Source organism: Vombatus ursinus, unplaced genomic scaffold (genome assembly GCF_900497805.2).
Source record: "Vombatus ursinus unplaced genomic scaffold, bare-nosed wombat genome assembly UNPS02014798.1, whole genome shotgun sequence".
NCBI lineage: Eukaryota > Metazoa > Chordata > Mammalia > Diprotodontia > Vombatidae > Vombatus > Vombatus ursinus.
The window spans coordinates 35,174,049-35,199,940 of NW_020954576.1; the positions used below are offsets into that span (position 1 = coordinate 35,174,049).

At 36.6% G+C, this 25,892-nt stretch overlaps 1 protein-coding gene across 3 annotated transcripts in view; it reads left to right on the forward strand.

Annotated features, from left to right (window-relative positions):
• ESRRG (estrogen related receptor gamma) overlaps positions 1-25,892 on the forward strand; it is a 658,508-nt gene that overhangs the window by 200,344 nt on the left and 432,272 nt on the right. For all 3 annotated transcript variants that reach the window (XM_027871328.1, XM_027871329.1, XM_027871330.1), the window contains one exon: positions 17,535-17,625. The gene's annotated coding sequence lies outside the window, so the exon portion shown is untranslated. The remainder of the gene's footprint in view (positions 1-17,534; positions 17,626-25,892) is intronic.

Sequence of the window (25,892 nt, forward strand, 5' to 3'; positions counted from 1 at the left end):
TGTGCGCTTCTCCTTCCAAACTGATCCTTGTTCAGTAGCATATCATGAGCTTAGGTTTGGCCAGATGGTGACGTTGAGAATGTCAATTTGGGTAATTTACCAAGTAGATAACCCAGCTTCAATTTAATATTTTAGTTGAAGGGACTTGAAAAGTAGCAAGAAAGGAAGTTCAAACAGATTGTCTATTATGACAGACTAAAAGTATATTCTTAAAAGATTTTGAGTTGAATGGGGATCTTAGTAGAGGTAGGATTTGATCCTACCACTTCTAATTCCAAATCCAATGTTTCTTCCATTTTATCACCCTCTCTCTTTTCAGAGATAGAATGTATGAGACATCGATGGAACTCCTATATGCTTATTTTGTTTTCATATTTGGATAAAACAAAGCCTGAGCCTCCATATTTTTATAGATAGTGACTGTGAAGACAAGGTGTGTATAAGGAAAGAATGGGACCATAGGCAAGTATTACCTTTGGAAGAATAGCTTCCCATTCATTATCTTATAAGAGATCTTTTGGCATTAATATACAGAAATATGGCAAGTATTATTGGATGTAGCCAATAGAAGTAATTTGCTCAACAGACTAGTAAAGCTGAGGAACATATTCAGTTAAAAGATATTAACATGGTGAGGCTTGGCAGCCACAGTCCAGTCTATCAGGGTACCATCTGGGTTTTATCTCCTTCTGAAACTGGTTCTTTTCCATTCACTATATTGTTGCAGTTAGACACTTCAAATTATGCCATGATATGGCTATCCCTTTTAGAGGGCAGGTAGGTAGGTTAAGTGGATAGAATGCTGGTCCTGGAGTTAGGAGGACCTGAGTTAAAATCTGGCCTTAGACACTTACAAGCTGTGTGACCCCGGGAAGGTCACTTAACCCTGTTTGCCTCAGTTCCTCATCTGTAAAATGAGCTGAAGAGGGAAATGGCAAACCACTCCAGTATGATTGTCAAGAAAACCCTAAATGGGGTCACAGAGAGTCAGACATGACTGAAACGGCTAAACAGCATGGCTATCTTTTCACTCATGGAGCCTACAAAGGGGACTCAAAGGCAAAACCTAGCAAAAGGAGTATGGTGCCATTCTGCTTTCTCATCTTCCCTTGAATTTAAATTCCTGGTAGCTGAGAATGATATCACTTCCTTTTCATTTTCCAACTGAGAGCTGAACTTTGCTGCTCTCTCCTCCTTATCAATTTGCTTTTATGGACTGGCTAGCCTGAGACCATGGAACTGCAGTCATATGATAAAGCATAAGTACTTAACCTCACTACATCAACATCAATGGAAGATAAGTATTTCAGCAGTTAGAGGTGAGGAGGGAACCAGGCATGGAGAAGGGTCTGTGTGAATGTATTGAGGCATGACAGTGATAGACAAGATCAGAGCCTCCCACTTTGACTCAGAAGTAGAATGTTTGAGATAGACCACTGTAAAAAGTAGGTTGGAGTCAGATTGTGGAGGACTTTGTGTACTAATTTATCCTATAAACAATTGTTTGTTGTTCATTTGTTTTCAGTCATGTCTGACTCTTCTTGACTCCATTTTAGGATTTTCTTGGCAAGATATTGGAGTGGTTTGCCATTTTCTTCTCCAGCTCCTTTTTACAGATGAGGAAACTGAGGCAAACAGGGTTAAGTGTTTTGCCCAGGGTCACATAGCTAGTAAGTGTGTGAGGACAGATTTGAACTCCAGAAGATGAACCTTCCTGCCTCCAGGCCCATCACTCTATCCACTGTGCTACCTAGCTCCTGCAATAAACAATGTGGAGCCATTTAAGGTGTTTGTACCGGAGAATGTTATAGTCAAGGAGGAATTGGAAGCAGAACGAAGTGAGTAAGGCTTGAACTAGGGTTATTAGAATTAGGAGCAGAGAGGCTTTCCAGTTGATTAAAGGAAGAAAGAAGAATAAAAGATGACTGTCATTCATAATTGATACATCACAAGCAATGGTCATGTCTCTTCTTTGATCATCCTCTTGCTTCTAATTCTCCAACAATCCAATAGATTTATGATCTCATCTATGTGGGTCTTCCTTTCCAATGATGCAAATCATAACCTATCTGTATTTGCCCATCCTATACTATTCTCCTCCATCTCGTCCCTTAAATCCACTTTAGGGAACCCACCCAACTTATCACGGCCTTTCTCACTTTGTTCTGACTTTGCCAAGAAACAAGTAAAGCATGTGAGCTGTGCATCTGTTATTCCTTGCTATGACCCATCTTTTTTTTTGCTAGTACATTTCTCTGGTGACATCTTTTATATGACTTCACCTTTTTAAATTCATTTGTAATGTGCTGCAGTTTGTTCATGCCCATCACATACTTCTCCTTTGCCTTTAGGGTGATCCTTATCACCACTTCTTTGGAGACTATACTGTTCCATGACTTATAGCCATATAGCATCACTGGAACAATATTGCTATTAAATAAATGGTCCTTTGTTTCAGAGGGAAGCTCGAGGTCATTAAAAGAACCCTCCAGTTTTCAAAAGCAATCTAGACTGCTCTCTTTCTCCATCAATTCTGGGCCCAGCTCAATGAGGTCTTACTCTCAGATTTTATCACCAGCTTCAGCCCATTCTGAATTTCAGTGCTCCTAACATTATCCTTATAAGGCAATGCCACTCTTCTGTATCTACCTTCTCCAGATCTTTCTTTAAAATAAAAAAGTCTGAGTTTGTTCATGAGTTAACTAAATATTGACATCAGTCTCTTTATAAAGTTTTCTTTTGTGCATAGTGCACACACAAATCTTTGTCTAATTGAACTCTTTATCAGATTTAGTTGCCTTTATATCATTAGAATTTTATGTTTGGAAACTTTCTTCTTGAGCTGGTTTCCCTTGTAGAATTTTATTTATTTAATATTTTATTTTTCACTAATTACATATAAAAACAATTCTTAACATTTAAAAAAATTTTGAGCTCCATATTGTCTCCTTCCTTCCCTCCCTATTTCCCCTTCCTCCTCATTGAGAAGGCAAGTAATTTGATATAGATTATATATGTGAAGTCATACAAAACATTTCTATATTAAATCATGTTGTAAAAGGAAATACAGACCAAAAAAAGTTTAAAAAAAGAATGCTTTGATTTGCATTCAGATTTATCAGTTTTTTCTCTGGAGATTGATAGCATTTTTCATCATAAGTCCTTTGGTATTATCTTGGCTCATTTTATTGCTGAGAATAGCGAAGTCATTCACAGTTGATTATCTTACAATACTGCTGTTGCTGGCCAATGTTCTCCTGATTCTACTTATTTCATTTTGCATCAGTTCATGTAAGGCTTTCCAGATTTTTCTAGAGCATCCTGCTCATCGTTTCTTATAGTATAACTATATTTGATTACAATCACATGCTACAACTTGTTCAGCCATTCTCCACTTGATGGGCATCCCCTAGATTTCCAGTTCTTTGCCTCCACAAAAAAGAGCTGCTGTAAATCTTTTTGTGTATAGGTCACCTTCCTTTTTGTTCTTTATCTCTTTGAGGTACAGACTTAGTAGTGGTATTGCTGGGTCAAACGGTATGTACAGTTTTATAGCTTTTTGGGCATAGCTCCAAATTGCTCTACAGAGTGGTTGACTCAGTGTTGACTTCATCACCTTGTAGGGTTTTAGACTGTGGGATCCCATCAGTTTATTCTCTGAGCTTTCTGAAATCAGCTCTCCTCAACCTAATGTATATACTAGTCTTTTCCTGGACTCTAACACTTCCTTCCAAGATTCCCACCATTTCTACTTCAGCCATTGGTTTTTAATTGGTCAACAACAGTTTTTCTTGTTGGCTACATCTATAATAGCAGTTTCCTTCATTACTTTTTCCATCTTTGAAATTATCATTAAGTCAAGAATTTATCACCCAGAGTTCAATGTAGAGAGAGAAAGAGTGTGAAGTGTAGCATTTGTCTGGAAGTCCCCCATTTTTCCTGTATCATATTCTTATGTCATGTTTTGATATATTTCCCAAACTCATCATTCATTTCCTCCTTTTGCATATAGTATATTCCCAGTACAATATTTTTCCATGTTTCCTTTCATTTATCCTAATCCAAATCCTTTTCATTATGTCATCCTACTCTAGTTCATGGGTTTTCTTACATAAGTATATTGTTAATGCATAATGCTGTTTCATTTTTTTTCTTTTTCTCATTACCTTTACCAAGCTCCAAAGGTTCAGTGGTCCTTATTCTTTGTGTGCTCAGTTTCATATTCTTTCCCCCTTTATAGGTTAAGCTTTTTCAGATGCTAATTATGTCTTCCTTTTGAAACGATTCTCATTATTTCAAGGAATCCTTCATTCTCTGCTAATCTGGAGAGTAGATAGATATATTTCTCCAGTTCTTTCAACTTTTTCTTTGGGAAAGAGACTATCCTGTAATTTGTTCCCACACAACTTTCTTGGCACTGGTAAGAACAGTGCAGTTCTGATAATTCACTGAAAATTACCCATGTTCTCCATACTTACTATAATTGATATCCTCAGTTATTTTTCAATCATGTGATTAACTCATGGGGCTAACTGCTATGGCAAACTGTTGTTGGCTGTGCCTGATCACTGAACCAAGGGGGTTGGTCAGCAGGGGCTACTTAATAAGGCTTTCTCTTTTGTTTTCTTGCTTAACATCATTTGGTCCTAATTAGATTAGATTTCTGCCAAAACTCAAATACAAACAAAAATTGCTCTCAGTTATCTACAAAGAGAAAGTCTTATTTATAAACTCAACTTTTGGCATTTTAACCCTGTGATAGAGGAATAGCATTTAGAATTGTAAGAGACCTTAGAGATCATTCAGTTCATTTTATAGAAGAAACTGAGGCTCAGGAAGGTTAAGTCACACAGGGTCACACAGAAAGTAAGTGGTAGAGCCAGGATTCAAAGCCAGCTCTGATGACTCCAAATCTAATATTTTTTCCACTCTGCCAAATCTTCCTTTCTCTTCTTCTCACTGTAGAGATTTGAGATTCTTGTCTTGCCTCTTTGATGTTTAAAGGAAGGATTTTTGTTATTGAACTGAATACCAATTCAGTTTTCATTCTGTTGAGTTTGACATACTGGTAGAACAACCCGGGGTAGACGTTCAGTAGGCTGCTGAGGATTCAGATTTGGAAGTCCAGATATATTGGGGCTGGATATTTTGGAATCATTTACAAAAGACATTTTGCTTTGCATTTAATAACTATGTTTATATGCCTTTTCAATAGAAAGCTAAAAATACTTTTTACATATATTATCGTCTTTTTGACCTTAAGTGGTTGACTCTCTTGGTGTGTGGGGGGGGGAGGGAGGAGGGAGGTTGATGGCACAAAACAGTGAATTCCAGTCTTTTTGTCACTAGTCTTTACTCCTTCCTATTACTGGTGATTCTAAGCTTTGCTCTCAAAATTGGCTAAAATTCTTGTACAAGGAGAGCCTGTAAATAAACACCCACTTAAACCATCTGGTCCTATAACACACACAAATGATTAAGCCTCAGTTCTATGTTTATAAAATTAAAAACAACCAAAAACCCCAAATAGACTCTTTAGGTAGATAGATAGATATAGCTGTATAGATATTTTGATTGCAGAACTTATTTTTTGATTTATTTGTGTTCCTTAGTTGTATCTGAGATATGCTCTTGTCAGTTCCATAGAGTTAGGATAAGAATTTCCTTCTATACTATATTAAGACCACATTGTTAGCAGTATAAGATCATTCATTCATTTGGACGTCTACAGTGTTCTAGGCAACATGCTAGATGCTATATACTGTATACTCAAAAATAAAGCATTTGTATTCTGAGGGAAACTAACAGGTACAGTGAAAATTAAATTATACAAAGAATGTATACAAAGAAATTTCTGGGGGAAAGCACTTGCATCTGGGGTGGAATCAGAATGTACTTCCTGTAGGAAATTGCTTGAGTTGAGCTTTGAAGGAACTAATGATTTTATGAGGCAGAAGCAAGGGGTGGGGTGCTTTCCAGGCCTAGAAGCCTATTCAAAGGCATGGAGACAGGAGATGGATTGTTATGTATAGGAAATAGCAAGTAAGCTAGTTTGGGGAGTAATGAATAGTAAACCTGGAAAGGCAGACTGGAGCAGATGGTGAAGGGTTTCAAATGCCAAACAGAGAAGTTTGTATTTGATGCAAGAAGCAGTAGAAGGTTAGCTAGTAGAGCCAGGCCTAGAGACAAGAAGACCTGAGTTCAAATCCAGCCTCCAACACTACCTAGCTGTGTGATTCTGGGAAAATCACTTTAACCCTGTTTGCCTTAGTTTCCTTATCTGTAAAATGAGCTGGAGAAGGAAATGGCAAATCACTCCATTATCTTTGCCAAGAAAACCCCAAATAGGGTAATGAAAATGACTAAACACATACTTATTTTCTTGAGCAGGAGAGTGATATGATTAGTTTTTTCATTAAGAATATCAATTAGTAACTATGGAGATGGATTGGGGAGAGACCGGAGGCTAGGAAACCAACTGAAGCAACTAAGAGGCTATTGTGATAGTTCAGGGAAGAAAATATAAACTCCTCTTATTGTCCTCTTCGTTTGTTACACCTGTCTTAAAAGCTCTTCTATTGTAGCATATATTAAGAAGAAAAATTCTTTTTAATCTATACTTGCAAAATTCGGGGTATCTGCAAATAATATATTTATGTTTTTCTTTCCCAGCAATACTAAGACAGTGAAGGGGGGAAAAAATCAAATGTTATATGTTTAACATTTTCATTTTCATTTTGCTAGATGGGGCATCTTTTTTCGTAGTTAATTTCCTTGACAGCTCTTAGTGCTTATGGATTAGGTTCTTTATATAGTTCTGAAGAGGAAATGAATATAGATTGGAAGACTTCATTCAGGTGACATCACTGAAGAAGGTAGGATGAGTTGCCCACTCTCTGTATTGCAGGGGGTTGGGAGTGATACATTTCCTTGTGGAACAAACTGGTTATATGCCAAGAACCCAAAATTGTCAAGTGTGGTGAAAGCATGAGCCGAGGGAAGAAAAGCATACCCTTCTGCTTTGTTTCGTCTTCACAATCTTAACCAGTCCCCACCTCTGGAAGATGCTAAGATCGACCTGAACAAGGAGAGGATAAAAGATAATTCAGGAGAATAGGAAAGCAAACGAAGAGCGGAAAAAGGGGAAAAGAAAACAAGGATGTTGTATAGGTCAGTCTGGAGCTTGCTTAGAAATGGAGTGGACTAAAGCTCTTCACTGCACCTCAGGCCCCAAGAAAAACCAGGCCATTGTTTTGGAAATCTGTGAGCTTGCTTTTCTCTGCTTGATGTTTAACTCAAGGAAACAGTCCACAAGGAGCATTTAAATGAGGATATTATTAACAGCCTCTAGGACTGAATTGTTCTCTCATCGAAAGGGCCATCAATGAAAAGTGTTCATATTAAAAACAGACTGTTGTAGTTTTTCTCTTGAAAAGACTGTAAAGGAAATTAACTGTTTAAAAATGCCAAATAGTGGTTGCACATTTGAACACACAGAAGCTAGGACAAACAAACCTATAATATTAATTCACATGTATTTAACTCACTGCAGTTTAAGGCAAAACACTGAATGTGCTAACCAGTCATTGGATGTACTATGTGGAATGGATATGAATTTATATTAGAATCATAGGATCGTAGATTCAGAGTTGGAAGCAAAGCCAGTTGTCTGTTAGTCTAGACCCCTTGTTTTTATAGATAAGGATCTGAGGCTGAGAAGGGCCAAAGGTCAAAAGGATACTAAGTAGCTGAACTGAGGTTTGAACCTACTTCCCTGGACTCATTTTCCCCATCATACTACACTGCATTCTTTTTAGTTGTAAGGTTCCTGGCTTGGTGTGTTCGATAATGTTTGTGATCATAGCATAGCATTAACATAATTTGTTTTGCAAATCATGTAGGGAAAGATTGCATGTTTTTTACATGCATGTCTTGCCAGAATTTTTAACAAAAATCCTTTGAGTACTTTGAGTGATGGAAGAATCCAAGAGAAAGGTCATTTAGAAGGGCACAAGAGCCAGACCCACTCATCTACAACTTGATCACGTGATGTCCTTGGACCAATCCCACACTGCTAACAACTGCCTAAGGAATAATCCAAGGAGCCAGAGCCCACCTCTTGAACAATATTTTTTTCTGAAATCTGTCATGGTTTGTCCTATGATTGCTATCCAAGAAAGGGAATGAAATAAAATCAATTGGTAATTTGCTTTACATTTAGGCTGAAATGCTTTTCATGTATGTATGGAATATAGATGGTTTGAGAAGTAATAAAAAAGGATATTAGTATGTTTCCTTTCACATATCAAAATTGTAAGTTCACACATCAAAATGATGGTGCCATGTAATTTTTAGACTGTCTCTTTAGGCTTTTTGAGTAGGCTAGAGAAAAGGAATTGGAATTGTTATGGAATGATATATTTTCATAATTATAAATTCTGTTAACGTTTTTGTGAACTCCAATATTTGCCTGTATATTTCTTAATATGTGTATTACTTTTTATAAAAAATTATTTATTTGTTTTTAGTTTTCAAAATTCACTTCCATAAGATTTTAAGTTCCAAATTTTCTCCCCATCCCTCCCCTCTCCCCACTCCAGGACAGCATGCAATTTGATATAGGCTCTACATATACAATGTGTGTATTACTTTTAACTGTGAGAATGATGGTGGTTTATCCTTAGCCCCAAATCCTGCCAAAGAAGCAATTGCTTAAACACAGTTTTGGGGTGGTATGTGTGTGTGTATTTTTTTTAACCCATCAGTAATATCGGTTCCTAGGAAAGCAAAGCATGATAGTTTCAAAGAAAGCTCTATTAGACTCCAAGTTATCAATTATCAAGTAAATTCTGTCATTACCACCCACAGCAATAAAAAATTTACCTGCCAGAATGGCTGCCCTATAGAAACATACAGTGTAAGACAAACAGGGCAGCATTGACAACTACCTTTGTAGACAAGCTGTGTCAAGAGAACTTTACAGAAAATTCCTTGATCAGTAGCTTTTTCATAACACATGGCATGACTGGCATTGCTTTCCCCTTAGTTCCCTTCACTAGTTTAAACATGGTAGGACTTGGCATTTGCTTAGCAGAGACTCTTGGGCAGTTACAATAACAAAACACCCTTCTATGAACTCTTAGCTTAAGGAAGTGTTGAAATGCTTCACATCAAGCAGATTTTCACCTGAGTAGGTAGATATGGAAGGCACCAAGATTTTTTTTTGTTTAACCCATTGCTGCCCGATATTCAATTTTAATTTTCCGTTTTTGACTTTCTGGATGTAGTGCACCAGATAAAACTTTTCAACCAAATCAGCTAGCCCATGGAACCATAGTATGGTTTGTCCCACCCTGCCTAACCTATCTGGATTTAGTGTAGCTAGATGATCTATGTGGTGATCCAAACAGATGGTTGATATCTGATTTTACCATGTTGCTAAACACCAACAGCTTCAGAAAAAGTGTAGCATCTTTTTGAATGAAGTTTGAATGCAATTTGGGAATAGTTATGTTTTGGATCTTTAATATACCAGAAAGAATATTTTATTATTAGCTCTTTTTTTTAATGGGAGAATTACTCTCTTTTCCTCAAAGTAAGTTGCTAAGACTTAGACTAAAAACTACTTTGCTAGAGTACAAGATGAGAAAAATTTGGCAAATTAAGTAAGTCCTTGTTGGTGACAACTTTTGTTTCTATTCAGCAGTTTATTTAAATTAATCATATAATTTATAAGAGGCGCTATAGCTTGGTGCAGCCGTGTCAGATAGAAATGGTGGTCACTATGCGCTACATAAGGTTTCCTGTGGGGCCATATATGGACTTAAAAAACCACATATTAATATTATCTATGTTTTATTGTATTTTATTTATTTTGTTAAATACTTCCCAATTACATTTTAGTCTGGTTCTGCCTCACTAAGAGTGTTGCAGGCTGTGTGTTTGACACTTCATTTGGGCTTAGTGGATAGGAGTCAGAAAAGTAGATACCCTGCTTCTGCCTCTTACTAGTATAGTAACTTTTCTGTGCTTCAGACCACTCTCCAAGTCTTACCCATTAAGTCATGAGGAAAGGACAGATCTTTGATTTGTATCTTTGGTGAAAAATCACAGATATGGTTAACAGGAGTGTTATTGAAGTACTGAAGGGCTCTCCATTGGGTTTTTCATTCAAGGCTTCAAAGAATGAGCTATACTAGATAGCATTTCCTATTTTCTAGCCATTGTGAAAATATTATAATGATGATAATGATTGACATTTACGTGGGGCCTACTATGTGCCAGGCATTATGTTAAGCACTTTACAAAAATTATCTCATTTGACTGATTTGTACTCCCAAAAAACTTGTTAGTGCCAATCTATTACATTGAAATATTCCTTAATAGTGGTCTGCCAAGAGCAGTTTGAGGCCTTGGCACTCTGGTTTTGATCAGACCAACCATCAGCATTGTAATGTCCTAAGTACAAAGCCTACTAATTGAATTTTGTTCACCAGAACTGAAATATAGCATCCAAGGCAGAGAACACTGTCGGCTATTTTTTATGAGGCCCCAAGTCGAAAGTCATTTTTAAAATGTGAGTGATGCAATTTCTTGTATCTTTCATTTAATATGCTACTTGGTAAACAGTGTTTCAGATTAGTGTATTTGTAATTTAAATGAAGACAATACATCAGGCTGAGTCAGAAAAGAAAGAAGAAGTTTAAGAAATGATTGATTCCTCTTTCAGTATTATCCACTGCTTAAAATAAATAAATTTTAAAAAAAAGGAGGGGAAAAAGAGATATGTGTGGCTTTCAGGGGCAAACATACACTATTTTTAAAACTAAAGCCAGCCCCAGTGGCTAAATCTCTGTTTTCTTCAAGCACACTAATAAATTCTGCCTAATTCATTTTTTATTCTCTCTTGGGATCTGCTTGCAGATTTGCCTCAACAAAGGAAGCATCATGTTACATCTTTTAAATAATTGATGGCTTTCGGTCCGAGCCAGGTTGAAGGAAATTCTGAAAATAGGTACTGATTGAGCAAATGCCCTCCATCCTCTCTGTCTTCTCTCCCCATGCTCTTCACTCTCATCCCCTTTCAGCATCCTCTATGCCGACACTGCCTTTTGCTGTGATATTTGTTCTCTTAGTGACTGGCAGCTGCCGATGATGTCATCCAGTCTTTGGAGTAGTCCAGCACTTAGCAGCTCTCATTTCATTTATTTATTTATTTATTTGAGAAAGGGGAAGCTGTTAATTATAAGCTGTCTGATGTAACTAAGAGCTCTTAATAAATCATCAGAAATGTTATGCCTTAATCACCATCAGAAGTGGTTTGTCTGGATTGTAAAAAGTTGGGCTAGGAGCTAGCTGGTAACTTCCCATCTTATAGGGAACCATCTCACTGGGTTCATGTTGCAGTGAGATACAGGTGACCCCTTGCATTGACCAATTCTAACTGGTCCTGTAGGTTTTGCCACAGTATAACTTATGGCAGCTACAGAAAAACCATTTTTCTCTTGGAGAGGAGTTTGGAATCTGATACTAGTCTTGATGGATCCAGTGATTTTTCAGAACCTGTTAATACCTTCCTCTCTATCTATCTCTTAAATACTTCCCAATTACATTAAAAATTTTTTTAACATTCATCTTTTAAAATCTTGAGTTTCTATGCCCAAAGGGCTGTAAAACTGTGCATACCTTTTGATCCAGCAATATCCCTACTAGGTCTGTAACCCAAAGAGATCATTATAAAAGGGAAAAAGACCCACATGTGCAAAAATATTTATAGCAGCTCTTTTTGTGATGGCAAAGAATTGGAAATTGAGGGGATGCCTATCAATGGCAATGGCTGAACCAGTTGTGGTATACGAATGTAATGGAATACTATTATTCCATGAGAAATGATGAGCAGGTGGATTTCAGAAAAACCTAGAAAAACTTACATGAACTGATACTGAGTGAAGGAGCAGAACCAGGAGAACATTGTATACAGTAACAGCAACATTATGCGATGACCAACTTTGACAGACTTAGCTCTTCTCGGCAATACAATGATGTAAGACCATTCCAAAAGATCTATGATGGGAAATGCTATATACATCCAGAAAAAAAAAATTATGGAGTTTGAATGAAGGTCAAAACATACTATTTTCTCTTTTTTTTTCTTTCTCATGGTTTTTCCCTTTTGTTCTGATTCTTCTATCACAACATGATTAATGTGGAAATATGTTTAATATGATTGTACATGTATATATATCAGATTGCATGCCATCTTGAGGAGGGGGGAAAGGAGGGAGGGGAAAAATTTTAGAACCCAACATCTTATAAAAGTGAATGTTGAAAACTGAACATTAAATAAATAAATAAATAAAGTAATTTTGGGAACATGGAAAAATAAAATAAAATAAAATTTGGAGTTCCATATTCTCTCCTGCCCTCCTCTCCCTCCCCCACCCCTTGAGAAGGCAAGCAATATGATATCAGTTGTACATGTGAAGTTATGCAAAACGTTTTTCCATATTTGGTGTGTTTCAAAAGAAAATATACACACACATACACACACACACACAAACCTCAAGAAAAATAGAGAAAGTGAAAAAATATGCTTTAATTTTCACTCAGAGCTTATCAGTTCTCATCCAGGAAATAGATAGCATTTTTACTGTGGATCCATTGGCATTGTCTTGTTCAGGATAGCTGTGTTTCATAGTTAACCATCCTTACTATATTGTTACTCTGTACAATGTTCTCTGGAATCCTTTTAGTTCTTTCAGGGAAGAAAGGAGAATGAAGGCATTTCATCTTTAATTACTTTTATTTGCATTCCTTCCCTTAGGAGCTGTGGTAGGCTGCTTTCAAGACTCGCTCTTGTCCAGCCTTTGTTTTTACTTTTTTAAGTATTAGACTGTGACCTCCTTGAGAGCAGGGGTTGTTTTTGCTTTTCTTTGTTTCCCTGAGCACTTAGCACAGTGTGGTGGTGGTGTTGTCCTTCAGTTGTTTTTCAGTTGTATCTGACTCTTTGTAATCCCATATGGGGGTTTTCTTGGCAGAGATACTGGAGTGGTTTGCCATTTCCTTCTCCACCTCATTTTACAAATGAGAAACTGAGGCAGACAGGTTTAAATGACTTGCCTAGAGTCACACAGGTAGTAAGGGTCCGAGAAGACACTTATTAGATAAATCTTCCTGATTCCAAGCCCAGTGTTCTACCTGTTGTGCCACCTAGCTGCCTTTGGCACATAGTAGGTGCTTAGTAAATGTTTGTTAATGACTTTTCTTTCTCTTTCCCTAGTCCTAGATGTTTCTGGCACTGCACCAAAGTGTGGCCTGTGACATTATATTTGGAGAGGTTTGTTGTAGTAGAGGCACTCAGTGTTGAACAGTTTTCTGCAAGTGTGGAATTTATAGGGAAGGAATAGGCAGAACCACAGTAGTTTCAATGGATAGCAGATTCAAGAAAAGGCCTTTTTTTCCTAGGGGAGGAGGGTCCAAAGGGAAAACAGAACATTTTTACAGATGAAACAAGATGAGAGGGGAGGATTGAAGGTGTATAACGTTATCTGACCAAGATTCTAAAGGAGATGGGAAGGAATAGGATCAAACCTATAGTTCACTTTCCAACTCACCCACATACTCTCTGCCCCATCCCTTTCCTTTCAATGTACTGATATAAATATTAATGTTCTTTCTTTCCATTAGACTGCAACCATCTTGAGGGCAAGAAGCACCTTAGTTGTATATTATCTAAGTGCCTAAAAGAGGGGTGGGGAACCTATGGCCTCGAGGCCACATGTGGTCCTCTAGGTCCTCGAGTGTGCCTCTTTAACTGAATCCAAATTTTACAAAACAATGAAGTTGTTCTAGAAAGCCACATGTGGTCTCAAGGCCACAGATTCCCCACCCCTGTGTGCTTCCTCTGAGTCCCCAATAAACCCATCTGTGCTCACAAAACTGATCTATTCTTGGAATGCCCCCTCTTGACACTCACATGGTTTTTACTTTGTCTCAGTCTTGCATTACCTCCCTTTGATAGTAAGAATCATCTTAGCTATATGTTAGTTAAGCGCGTAGTTGAGTACTATGTACTCTAAGGCAAAGCAAAGCATCCTCGTCTTGATAAATAATCAAACCAAGTTAAATACATCTGGTATACAGTAACTAGATAGAAAAGCTGAGAAATTCCTTTCTTCCTCTTTGTATACTTTACTGTGTACTTATACACTAAAATTACATAGAAATAGATATTTAAATTTTTTTCTTTCTGATTTTTTGCTTCTGTGCTTTTACCTTTTGAAGTATTATGTATTATACTTATAGCCCTGGAGATGGGGAAAGTGGAGCCTCTCACATTCTTTACTTTTGGATCATATTTCCAATGTGTTTTTTGCTGTCCTCGCCTAAGCGCACCTTTGGTCAGTCAGTCATCAAGTATTTGTTAAGGGCCTACTATCTGCCAGGCACTGAGTGTTGATTTAATTTGGAGAATCTTACCAAGTCCATCCGAGTACCTCTCTACCCCTTTATTCTCTGCAACAAATATACTGGTTCATAAGCTGCAATTATTTTTATGGTGGTCTTTTTGCATGAGCACTGCATTATGTTATGACCAAATGTCTCATGAAATGATTGCCTTTAGAATGCATGATAAGACCAATACCACCAATTCCTTTACTTGCCTCCATAAGAAGAATCCGAGTTTCAGTCTTCCATTTGGCTGCACCTTCTTTTTATCTTCTGATTTCATTTATAGTAAGAATGCTATAATTTATATGATTCCATTTCTCCAGTGGTCTGTCCATTTAGTTATTATACAAGGATCTCATATACGGAAGTGACAAATAGTAGAAAAAAAAAACCCTGTGCTATTAAAAATGTTTAGAATTTCAGTTACATTGTAAGTTAAGTAGGTGTTTGTGGGATAGCCTGGGAGCTTCATTCCCATTTACAAATGATTCTATGGGAAATTGTATTCTATGGTGCATCAATATATGCCAAGAAGGAACCACAATATTAACAGTAATATGTCCTTTCCCTACTTCCCCTTCCCTGTAATTCTTGAGAGGAAAGGGAGAATTGGAAGTCGAAGAGAATCAGAGAAAACAGAATAGGTGAGAGACAGTTACATTTATGGAGATTTGGAGGCAACGGACATGTCCAGTTCTTGATTCCTTGTCCTTCCAGTCCTCTTTGAAAATGAAGGCTCAAGGGACAGCTAGGTGGCGCAGTGGATAGGGCACCGACACTGAAGTCAGGAGGACCTGAGTTCAAATCCAGCCTCAGACACATAACACTTACTAGCTGTGTGGCCCTGGGCAAGTCACTTAACCCCAATTTCCATACCGAAAAAAAAAAGAAAATGAAGACTCAACAACAACAATAACAACTTATTTTTCACCTAGACCCCTGATGCTGGGACTTCTGAAACACTGTCTCAGATCATTCACTTAAGACCTTCTTCCTAGGATTCATTCCCCTGATATTTCTCCAAAGAACAATAGAACTACAGCTCCCCTCCACCTCTCCCATCCCCATCACAGCACTCAGTGCCTGGCACATGACTTGAAGGAAGCAAGGTGTCTCAGAGAGCTCTTCTCCTGGACTCCGGCGGCAGCTTCCTTCCATGTACATGTCAGCTGTTTGTATATCTCATGTGGAATGTTCAAATGATGAGGAGTAGTGGTGGTGGGGAAATGGAGGTATGCTTGGAGTCAAAAGGAGAGGGGGGCCAGACAATTACCTTTATAATACAATATTACCTCGCATGTGTTTAGGGCCTTTTCTTAGATGAGCTGAGGCAATTTATAACTTTTTAATGTTAAGTTACGAAGTTCACTGTCATGCAGCAAGTGATCTCAGATTTCAATGTCATTGCCAGCATTAAGTGGATGATGTTACATACAAATGAACTATTTTTAAGCAACATTTCTGATATAATATGCGTAAGAAGAGATTGTCTGTGCAAGTTTTTCTCTTGCACTTATAAAATCCCAAACTTCTTTATATTCAGCATGAATAAATTCTCTTCCCTTATCCTTTAATATCAATTAGGATTATATATTTTAATGTCTCCTAATATTTCATTGCGTGTTTGCAATGTAGTGAAGCTAAACATACCCTATATGCTACTCCAGACAGCGATGACTTTTCTATTTCCACATGTTACAATCCTCCTTTTTTCCTTTGCGCTACCATGAACTAGAAAGCTTCCCAACTTCCTATCTACCTGCATATTCCTCACTCTGATTCGAGACTCCTGTTAAGTCTGTTTATACAGGATGGTGAGCTGTGGGGCTTTCATACTTCTCTGTGTGTAATCCTTGATTTTTAAAATGTCCCCTTGTTAAAAATTACTTTTATTAGTTCTTCCATTGGAATGAATGATTAGTCAAGATTTCTTGAAAGCTGTCTTTTCTGATTTCCTACTTTAGGAAAGTGAGAGAAAGGAAGAATTACAACCTTAATTTTATGTAATTGTTGTTTTGCTATTTAACCTTCCTTCTCTCTTAAAAAATAAAAAAGCAAAACAAAGGAAAAAAATATGGGTTTGAAGGTCTGCACTGGTGAATACTGTTAACAGGCCTCTCATAGAATCTTCTCATCGCAACATGGAACCCTCTTTGAAGCACTCACACTCTAAAGTACACAGTTACCACAAGTAGGCCTCAAGGGTGTGATGGAAAATGGCCTTGTGCCACTTTGCTAATTAGTTTTCCCCCATGTTGTACTTCAGGAACCGTATGTGTACTCACCAAGCTAATCCGTTAGGGGTCTATCAGCTGCTCTTTTGGTAGCAGGCACCCCACTGTTAGGAACTGAGCACAGAGCTCCCCTTGACATCAAAGGGATCCCATTGGTACTCTGAAATGTCAGAGGATTCCATTGGTACTCCAAAATGTCCTCATTCATGAGAGAAAAGGTACAGCTGGCTTTGAGAAGGCAGGCTTCCCTTAGGAAGCATTTTACCTGGAACCATATTTTTAAAAATTCATTTGTTTAACTCATACAGTGGAGTTATTTAAAAGAGTCTTCTCATTTTTTTTCTAAGCAGAAAGATTGACCTTATCTTTTCTTTTATCTTGCCAAATAAAAAAGAAAGAAGAAATGTACCCAACATTGGGAGAAATGCATAAATTTGGGACCAGTGTATAACAAATAAGAAATTCTTTGGTCCCTCTGATCAAAGAATATTTTTGAAAGTTAAAAATGGGGGTTATAATGGGAAATGCTTTGAAACCTTAAGCAGAGTATTAGCTATAAATAAAGGAGGAGCAGAAGATTAATAAAGCACATAAAATTTGGAAGGAAGAAAACTTAAAACAATAAAGACTAGCTTATTTTGAGTGTTAATACAGTCCTGAGTATGGATATGGAAAAATAAAAAAAAAATTGCTAAAGGCGAAGTCTCCATCCAAAGTCATATCTATTAATGTGTGGTTAACCCTGTTGCCTTGGGAAATTTTATTAAATGTAGTAGCCAAGAAAACTGACCTTACTTTTTTTTTCCTTTTTTTGGGTTGGATCCTTGCTCATATCACATAAATGAATAGAGCTGGCAATTTACTGGTTCATCAACGAAACAATATTGAATTATGAAGATGTAAGAAAAATTCCTGTGCACACGTTGTTGAAGTTTAAAAGGTAAGCTGCTCCTCATGTGCCATGTGACAAATATATCATTTGTCAGGTTATCATTGATAATCATATTTATGATAATCACTTATGATACACACTTAGTTGTCATCTATGTAATAACAAGCAGCTTACTTTGGAAATGAACCTCTCTGGGACGTAGAACTAATCTTAGCATCAACTTATTAAAAATATGGGAATTCATTTTTTATTTTTAAAAGTTTTATTTTAATATTGAATATTTAAGCAAATAAAATTTATTGAATGTGGTTAATAGAAATCATTCAACTCCTAGTATTAGCTTTGAATTTCCAAAAGCTATTTCAGTGGAAGCAGATATTCTACCTATGGTTCTACTGGTTTTTAGGGTCCGGCTGGATTTCTTTTCTTTTTTTGAGGAACAATGGGAATGCTTTGCAATGAGGGAAAATAATTATCCCCTAAGTTCAGGGTAAGATAACCTTCATAAAATGGCCTGGAAAAATCCTTGTGGCCATAGTCAAACTTTACAGGAATTCTCACATTTAGGGTGATAGGATCTAAAACTGCAAGAGATCTAGGATTTAGTCCAAACCCTTTATTTTACAGAGGAAGAAATTGAGGCCTGGAGAGATAAAATGACTATCTCAAGGTCACTCAGGTATGAAACAGGAAAGATGTGATTCAAATTCAGGTCTTCTGACTCAAAGTCTAATATTTTTTAGCTACTGCTACTCTCTTTTCCTGTATCCACCCCCAGATAAAAGATATAAAAGCTTTGTTTTGCCACAGACAATGAATAAAATATCCCTCTACTCTCCAGATATTGAGTTCTTGCCTACCGTTCTTTCATTTCTCTTAATTCTGTGGGAATTGGTACTTTTTGGAAACAACAGTAAGTGGTATTTAACTTTCCTGGTTACCATCAAAAATCCTCAACCTAACCTGAGTGTCAAGTCATCATGTACATAAAATAACAGTTTACTTTGGTATTATTGAGTTTATTTTTAAACTCATGGTCATCAACAATGTACCTTTACAAACTTACACAGTACCAGACACCTTCAGGATGCTCCCTAAGGAAAAACTAACATATTTTCTCAGTACTATTATTCAAATTACTGTTTCACTTTGCATTATCGGGCTTTCGTAGTTTCAAAGAGTTAATATCGTGTTCTAAAGTTTTGTCATTTATGACTGGCGCAGGCACTGGGAAAATCTGGGCAGAAGTTTTTCTGCCCTTTATGTAAAACTGTCAAGTTTGGACCCATGTTCATGCCGTTATTTGGTTCCAATGTATCATCTACTGTTCTTCTCTGTATGGGAGCTGAATTTAGATTAGGAACATATTATTTAGAAATAGAAGAGGTTATCTGTTAAAGGTTAAAGGTTATCTGTTTCAATCCTCTCATTTTACCCATGAAGAAATTGAGAAATAAAAAGAAATAAAGAAAAAAAGAGAAATAAAATAATCCCATAGATAATAAGTAACAGAATTTAGATTTGAACTCAGATCCTCAGACTCCATGGATTATCCATGCAACTTTAGTTTTTCATTCTTGTCAGCTACAGATGTGATTTGATTTAAGAAGACCTCGTAAACTAAAATCCAAATTTTCCAAATATGCAAAGTATCTTTATTGTAGAGCCATCCTTTGTTTTATAAAGGGATTCAACATAGGATTCCTTCAATGATAGCTTCTTATAGTTCATTTAAAGAATCATTTGATTAAAAACAATAGAATATTCACACAACTTTTTGGTTATTGTATAATTTGAGCTAATCATGTCTAAGACAGGAAACTTTAACTTGGGAGGTCTGTAAATTTGTTTGTGAAAAATATTTGATAAATGCATTTCAATATGATTGGTTTCCTTTTATTGTATCCACTTAAAAACCATTATTCTGATATGAGCTCCGTAGATTTCATCAGACTTCCAAAGAGGTCAGTGATACAAAAATGGTGAAGAGCTATTGATTAAAGAGGATCTGATAAGCAGGTCTTTGAGGAATGGGAGGGTAGAAAAGGGCACAGTAAAATCAAACCAAGTAGAATTCTGATTATAGCAAATCAAAGGCCTTTAGGAAGTTGGATGGGGGTTAACATTTTACAGACAAAATTTGCTTTCCTAAAGTCCTTCAGGGAGTTCATTTTTGTCTTTAGAACCTGCAAAGTATATGAGTGAAACCAATGCAATTTGAGACTTGAAAAGATAAATCTGTTTCTTTGGGGGTGGGATGCATTGTGCATTATGTACGTAAAATGAAGGTTTGCTTTGATCCCGACTATTAAAAGTTTATTTTTAAACTCAGACTGGGCAATAGTCCAATAATGCTCTTTCCCTACATCATATACTGAGTTTCAATCCCCAGCCAGCCTGAATGCAGCTAAGCAGTAGGAAGTAGTTGAAAAGTATAGTCTTGATGGGTACTGAGCTTTTTTTCCCCTTCCTCCCCTCCAGTTTTGAAATTCAAATTGAATGCAATTTTCAGCTCATTTGAGCCAGAATATACTGCTGCTGAGCTTCAGTGGCTCTTAAATTCAAACTCACAGGAGAAAACAGATATCATCTGTCACAGAGGGTGGGAGAGAGAGCACTCCCCACATTTTATTCATGGGAGGCAGGGCTGAAGGGACTAATTCCATCCTTTCGGACTAATAATCATTCACTGGCAAACTAATCACTTAATCAATGAAACCTTCATGAGACCCATTTTCTTCAGTTTGGGCTCTGTTTACTTTGAAAAAAAATTGCTTGGATCTATTTTTGTATTATTTGTATTTCAATATCTTATTGCAACCCAAGATGGACTATAAAGGCAATTTTTGTTTGGGCTCTTCATGACTACTTTCATATCCTTAATGTCTTTGTCTGGGATGCTTATTATGGCTGAGAATTAGCTGAAAGCTGGGAGGATGAGTCCAGGCTTCTGATTGTTCCAGCTCTAAACTGGTTGGTTAGAAAATACTTGTCATTAATTATGCAAAAAAAATTTTAAGTATTTTAAAGTAGGTGGATAGATGAAAGATGTATAGTCAACTCTCAACTATCCATGTGGTGTTTACTCACTTTATGGATAATTCATAGAAAATTATTCATGCCAGAATGGCTTCCATATGCCTCTCTGCTTTATTGGGGAATCCTTTCCCCCACTTTGAGTTGTTATGTGCTTTGGGAATACAAACTAATTTTAATATAAATGTCAGCAAATCATAATTAGGAAGGTAAATTTGCTGAGCGGAAGACACGATTTAGAGTAATTGATCTTTGGATTATCTGATGTTTTGTATTGTATATATTGCTGCTCCCCTCCATCAGTGTGTACAATCAAGAGTTGACAGCATTAGCTTATGTTCAGTACTTCTCACTGTATTCCTATCTCCCCATTATCTTGGTCCTAAAATTTAGACAAGTATTTAAGGTTTTCTCCTTTTTTTTTTCCTCTTTTCCCTTACCTTGGACTCTATGATGTTGACATATAGGTTGAAATTTAATACTGGTGCTTATAATCAACTAGTAAAGTAGAATGCTTAAATTTCTATGGGTATATTAATATTCCTCATTTTCTTTTTCTTTTTTTTTCACATTTCTCTAGACCCTTGTGAGAAAAGTTAATTACTGCCTTATGAAGAGGTAACTGATGGTAAAACAATTCCCTTTAAAAGTATCATTGTTTCTAATGAAATTATTTGTTAGTCATCATACCACCCATTTATACCTACATATTTAAATGTAGATATGTATGTATATGTATAGATACATATGTATATGTATAGGTACATATAAATACATATGTATAGATACATATAGGTATATAGATACATATATATACATAGATACATACATACACACACACACACACATACATATATATGTGTACACACACACACACCAATATATATTTGGACCTTCCCAAAGATGTCACAGTAGTAATTTCAGGATTACTATTTATTTATAGAGTACAGTCATTGGTAATGTGTTTATATATTAGATAGCTGATAGAATACATTATTTTCCTTTATAAGAAGTTATACTTGATAGTCTGTGTTATATGAAATATATGCTTTTTTAATTTTATTTTGTTATTTTAAAAAAATACATACTGTAGAGAAAGGCATTGTGGCAATAATGCAGAGGTTCCCAAACATTTTTGTTTTATGGAGCCCTTAGTGTCTCTAATTTTTTTCATGGTGCCCCTAGGGATTCACTGAGCTTTAGCATTTAGTAGTGGATATTCATCTAGAGGGGGAGGCAGGTCACTCCACCCTTGGACAGTTCTAATCTTAAAAAAGTCAGGAAGGTGAGAGAACTCACCATCTAAATTTGCTTCTTTCCAACTTACACCCTTTGTCCTTGATTTTGCCCTCTTGGACCAAACAGGACAAGTCTAATTCTTCCTTCTCATGAGAGCCTACTTGAAGGCAGCTATCATGTCCAATCTCTAGACTAACCATGCCCACTTTATTCAACCGTTCCTTATGTTATGGACTTAAGACTCTTCTCCATCCTGGTTGAACTCCTCTGAATACTCTGCAGTTTGTCATTGATCCTCTTAAACTGTGGTGCCCAGAACTGAACACAGTGCTGCAGATGAGGAGGTCTGATGAGGGCAGAGCACAGTGGTACTCTCTACTCCCTCTTCCTGTAAGTTTTGCTCCTCTTAATGCAGCCCAAGATCACGTTAACTGTTTTGACTGCCTCATCACGCTGATAGGACCCATATCATATTCACAGTACACTAAAACCCTAGATTTTTTTCCAAACAACTACTCTTTAATCAGGCTTCTCTAATCTTATAATTGTGAAGTTGATTTTTTGTACTCAAGTTTAAAACTTCACATTTATTCCTATCAAATTTCATTTTATTAGATTTGGCCCAATGCTATAATAGCCCATGGGTCAGCAAAGTATAACCTGAGGGCCAGATCCAGTCGGTTTCTTGTATATTCGTGAGGTAAGAATGGTTTTTCCATTTGTAAATAAGATTGGATTTGGTCTAGAAGCTAGAGAATGCTGAACCCTGCAGCTTTTCCAGATTATTTCACATCTTGATTCTGCCATCCATTCTGCTAACTCTCTTTTCCAGATTTGTATCACCTTGAATTTGGTGAGTCTTTATTCAAACCATTGATAAAAATGTTAAACAACACAGACTATAACTACAGATCAAGCTTTTGTGTATAGCTATCCAAATCATTCTAAATCTAGCTGATTGTATTATCATCTAATACAATCCACCTTCTCCATGGAATAAGAGATACTTTATCAAAAACTTTGCTAAAATCTATATCCACAGTGTTTCCCTCATCTACTAATTTAGTAATCCTGTCAAGTTATGCTTCATCTTTATAATCATTTACCACTTTACTTTTGAAATGTTTGCCAACAATTTCTTTAATGATTCATTCTTAAAATTTCCCAGGATTTTATTATGCTCAGTTTGCAGACTCTTACTTTTTTTGAAAGCCACAGCATACGCCCTTCTCCAGTTTTTTGGTACCTCTCTTGTTTTCCATGATCTTTCAAATATCATTAGCAATATTTTGGCCATCACCTTTGCTAGTTCTCTCAGGAGCTAATGATGTAGTTCATCTGGGCCAGGCTGACTTGAATTCATCAAAGTCAGCTAGTTGTTCTGTTGCTGTTCTTTTACTTATCTTGGGTATCAGTGCCCTACTAGTCATTTTGATTCTGTCATTTCCCATATAAAGGCCATTATCCTCTTCAGTTAAAATAGAAACTAAGTAAGATTTTAGCAACTCTGCCTTCTCTCTGTTGTCAGTTATCATTGTCACATCCACCCTAAGTAAAGGGCCTATCCCTTCTTTGATCTTTATTTTTCTACCTATGTAGCTTAAAACAAAAAACAAAACCCTTTTGGTTGTCCTTAACTTTTCTTGACTGCCTCTGCTCATTCAAAGCCTTAATTTTGCTGACATTTTACCAGGCCCACACCTTACTCATTTATCTTGCCTTCCCTTGCTTTGTTTCTGTTTCTGTACATTTCTTTTAAAAATCTAAGGGTTAGTGAGTTCCTTATGCATTCACATTTTTTTTTTTAGATAAATCCCTTTTTTAACCCCTCATTGGAATTATTTCCCTTTCTGTCTTTGGAATTAAATTCTAGAGCTTCTCCCATCCCTCCTGGACTGACTTTCTCTGAAGCATTTTAGCCCATGAGAGCCTGCCTTTCTTTCCAGTGGAGCTTTTGAAATCTTCTTTCCCAGAACCTTAGGGTATATGTCAGACTATAGCCAGATTTCCTCTCTTCACTCCCCAATTTGAGGATAGAATAGGCACTTCCTCCCCAAAGTTTCCATCATTTCCACCCTAACAACCAGATTCTTCCTCCTAGTGAAATTCATTTCCAAAAAAGAATTTCCCATAGTTGTTGACTTTTCTACCTTTAAAAGGATGAAGTTATCACTAAAGTAAGTAAAGAAGTTTTTAACTGTCCTGATTTTGGCATATGAAAGCTTCCACAGATGTCTGGATAATTTAAGTTCCCCATTACTAATACATCATACCTCTCTGTTCCTAGCTTGTCATCTATTTCCTAAATTCCTCATCTAATTTCTTTCTGTCCAAGTGGTTTGTAGTATGTTCCAATGATGAAATGATTTGTATTTCTCCTTTCTTTTAGCTTCACTTGAATACTTTCCCTTATGCTTCCTCCATCCTCACCATACACAGACACACAGTACCTAGATTTTGTTAGAGCAGGGGTGGAGAACCTGTGGCCTTGAGGCCACATGTGGCCTTCTAGTTCCTTGGGTGCAGCCTTTTGACTGAGTCCAAGTTTTACAGAACAAATGCTTTTATTAAGGGGATTTGTTCTATGAAGTTTGGATTCAGTCAAAGGGTTGCACTTGAGGACCTAGAGGGCCACAGGTTCTCCACCCCTGTCTTAGATGAATGTGTTTTCTTAATATATATTGCTACCCCCTCTGCCTTCTTACATATCCTGTTTGCATCTGTGTGGCACAGTGGATAGAGCATTGGACCTGGAGTCAGGAAGACCTGAGTTTAAATCTTACAGATACTTACTAGCTGTGTAACCTTAGACTAGTCATTTAATCTCTTGCCTCAGTTTCCTCTTCTGTAAAATGGAGATAATAGCATTTACCTCCCAGGGTTGTTGTGAGGATCAAATGAAATAATAATTGTAAAGTGCCTAGCACCATGTCTGGTACGTCGTGGATGCTGTATAAATGTTAGCTGTCATTATTATTACTGTTATTATTATTAGCTATTTTGAATGAGGTATATTCATACAGACACATTGTTCAGTCATACCAAATGCCATCTTGCATTGAGATCTCTAGTTACTCTTGTCTGTTGTCTAAACTGTGGGCATTTGTATATAGATAGCTGATGCTATAACATTTTTTACTGCCTCCTTCTTGGATTTTTCTCCTGTGAATTCCTGTGTATTTTAGCTGGTATTCTTCATTTTTTTGTGGTTATTCTTTTCTATGGTATCTAACTTAAGGAATATATATATATATATATATATATATGAACAATCTTCTCGTCCCCCATTCTCTTCAGTTCAAAGCACTTTTAATTAAATTTGGAAGACATCCTGGAGACAGATTCTTACTGTTCTTTCTTAGGTATATACTTCATCTCTGGCCAGGAATTTGACAACCCTATATTATAAGCTGTGATCCAAAAATCCATCCCATTATCATACACTACCTTCTTAGCTAACTGTTCATATCCCAAATTACTTTTCTTGCAAGGAGTTCTCTATGTAAATGAAATCATAGGTGTATGTATATGTGAATTAGGTATATGTATTAGTGTATGTGTGAATAGGTAGGTGTATTTGTGAATATGTATATATCATGTGCATATATATATAATTAATACTGAATTATTAACCTCTTTTCCCAACATATATTACCTTATTTTTTTCACACTGTACACACATTGTAGTTTCTATTTCACATACAAAAAGAAGTTACAACATGCTAGGTAATGGAATTTCTCTTTTCTTTAGTTTAGTGGATTGAATTAAAGGTAGACCTTATGTTAAAATGTTTGTCATGAAGTCAGGAAGACGAGTTCAAATCCAGCCTCAGCTACTTATTAGCTGAGTGAGCCTGGGTAAGGATCTTAACTTTTGTTTGCCTCAGTTTCCTGATCTGTAAAATAGGGATAATAATAGCACCTACCTCCCAGGGTTGTTGTGAAGATCAAATCACTTAATTGTAAACACTGAGCACACTACCTGACACATGGGAAGCATTATATAAATGTTAGCTATCATTATTATTATTATCTAGTCC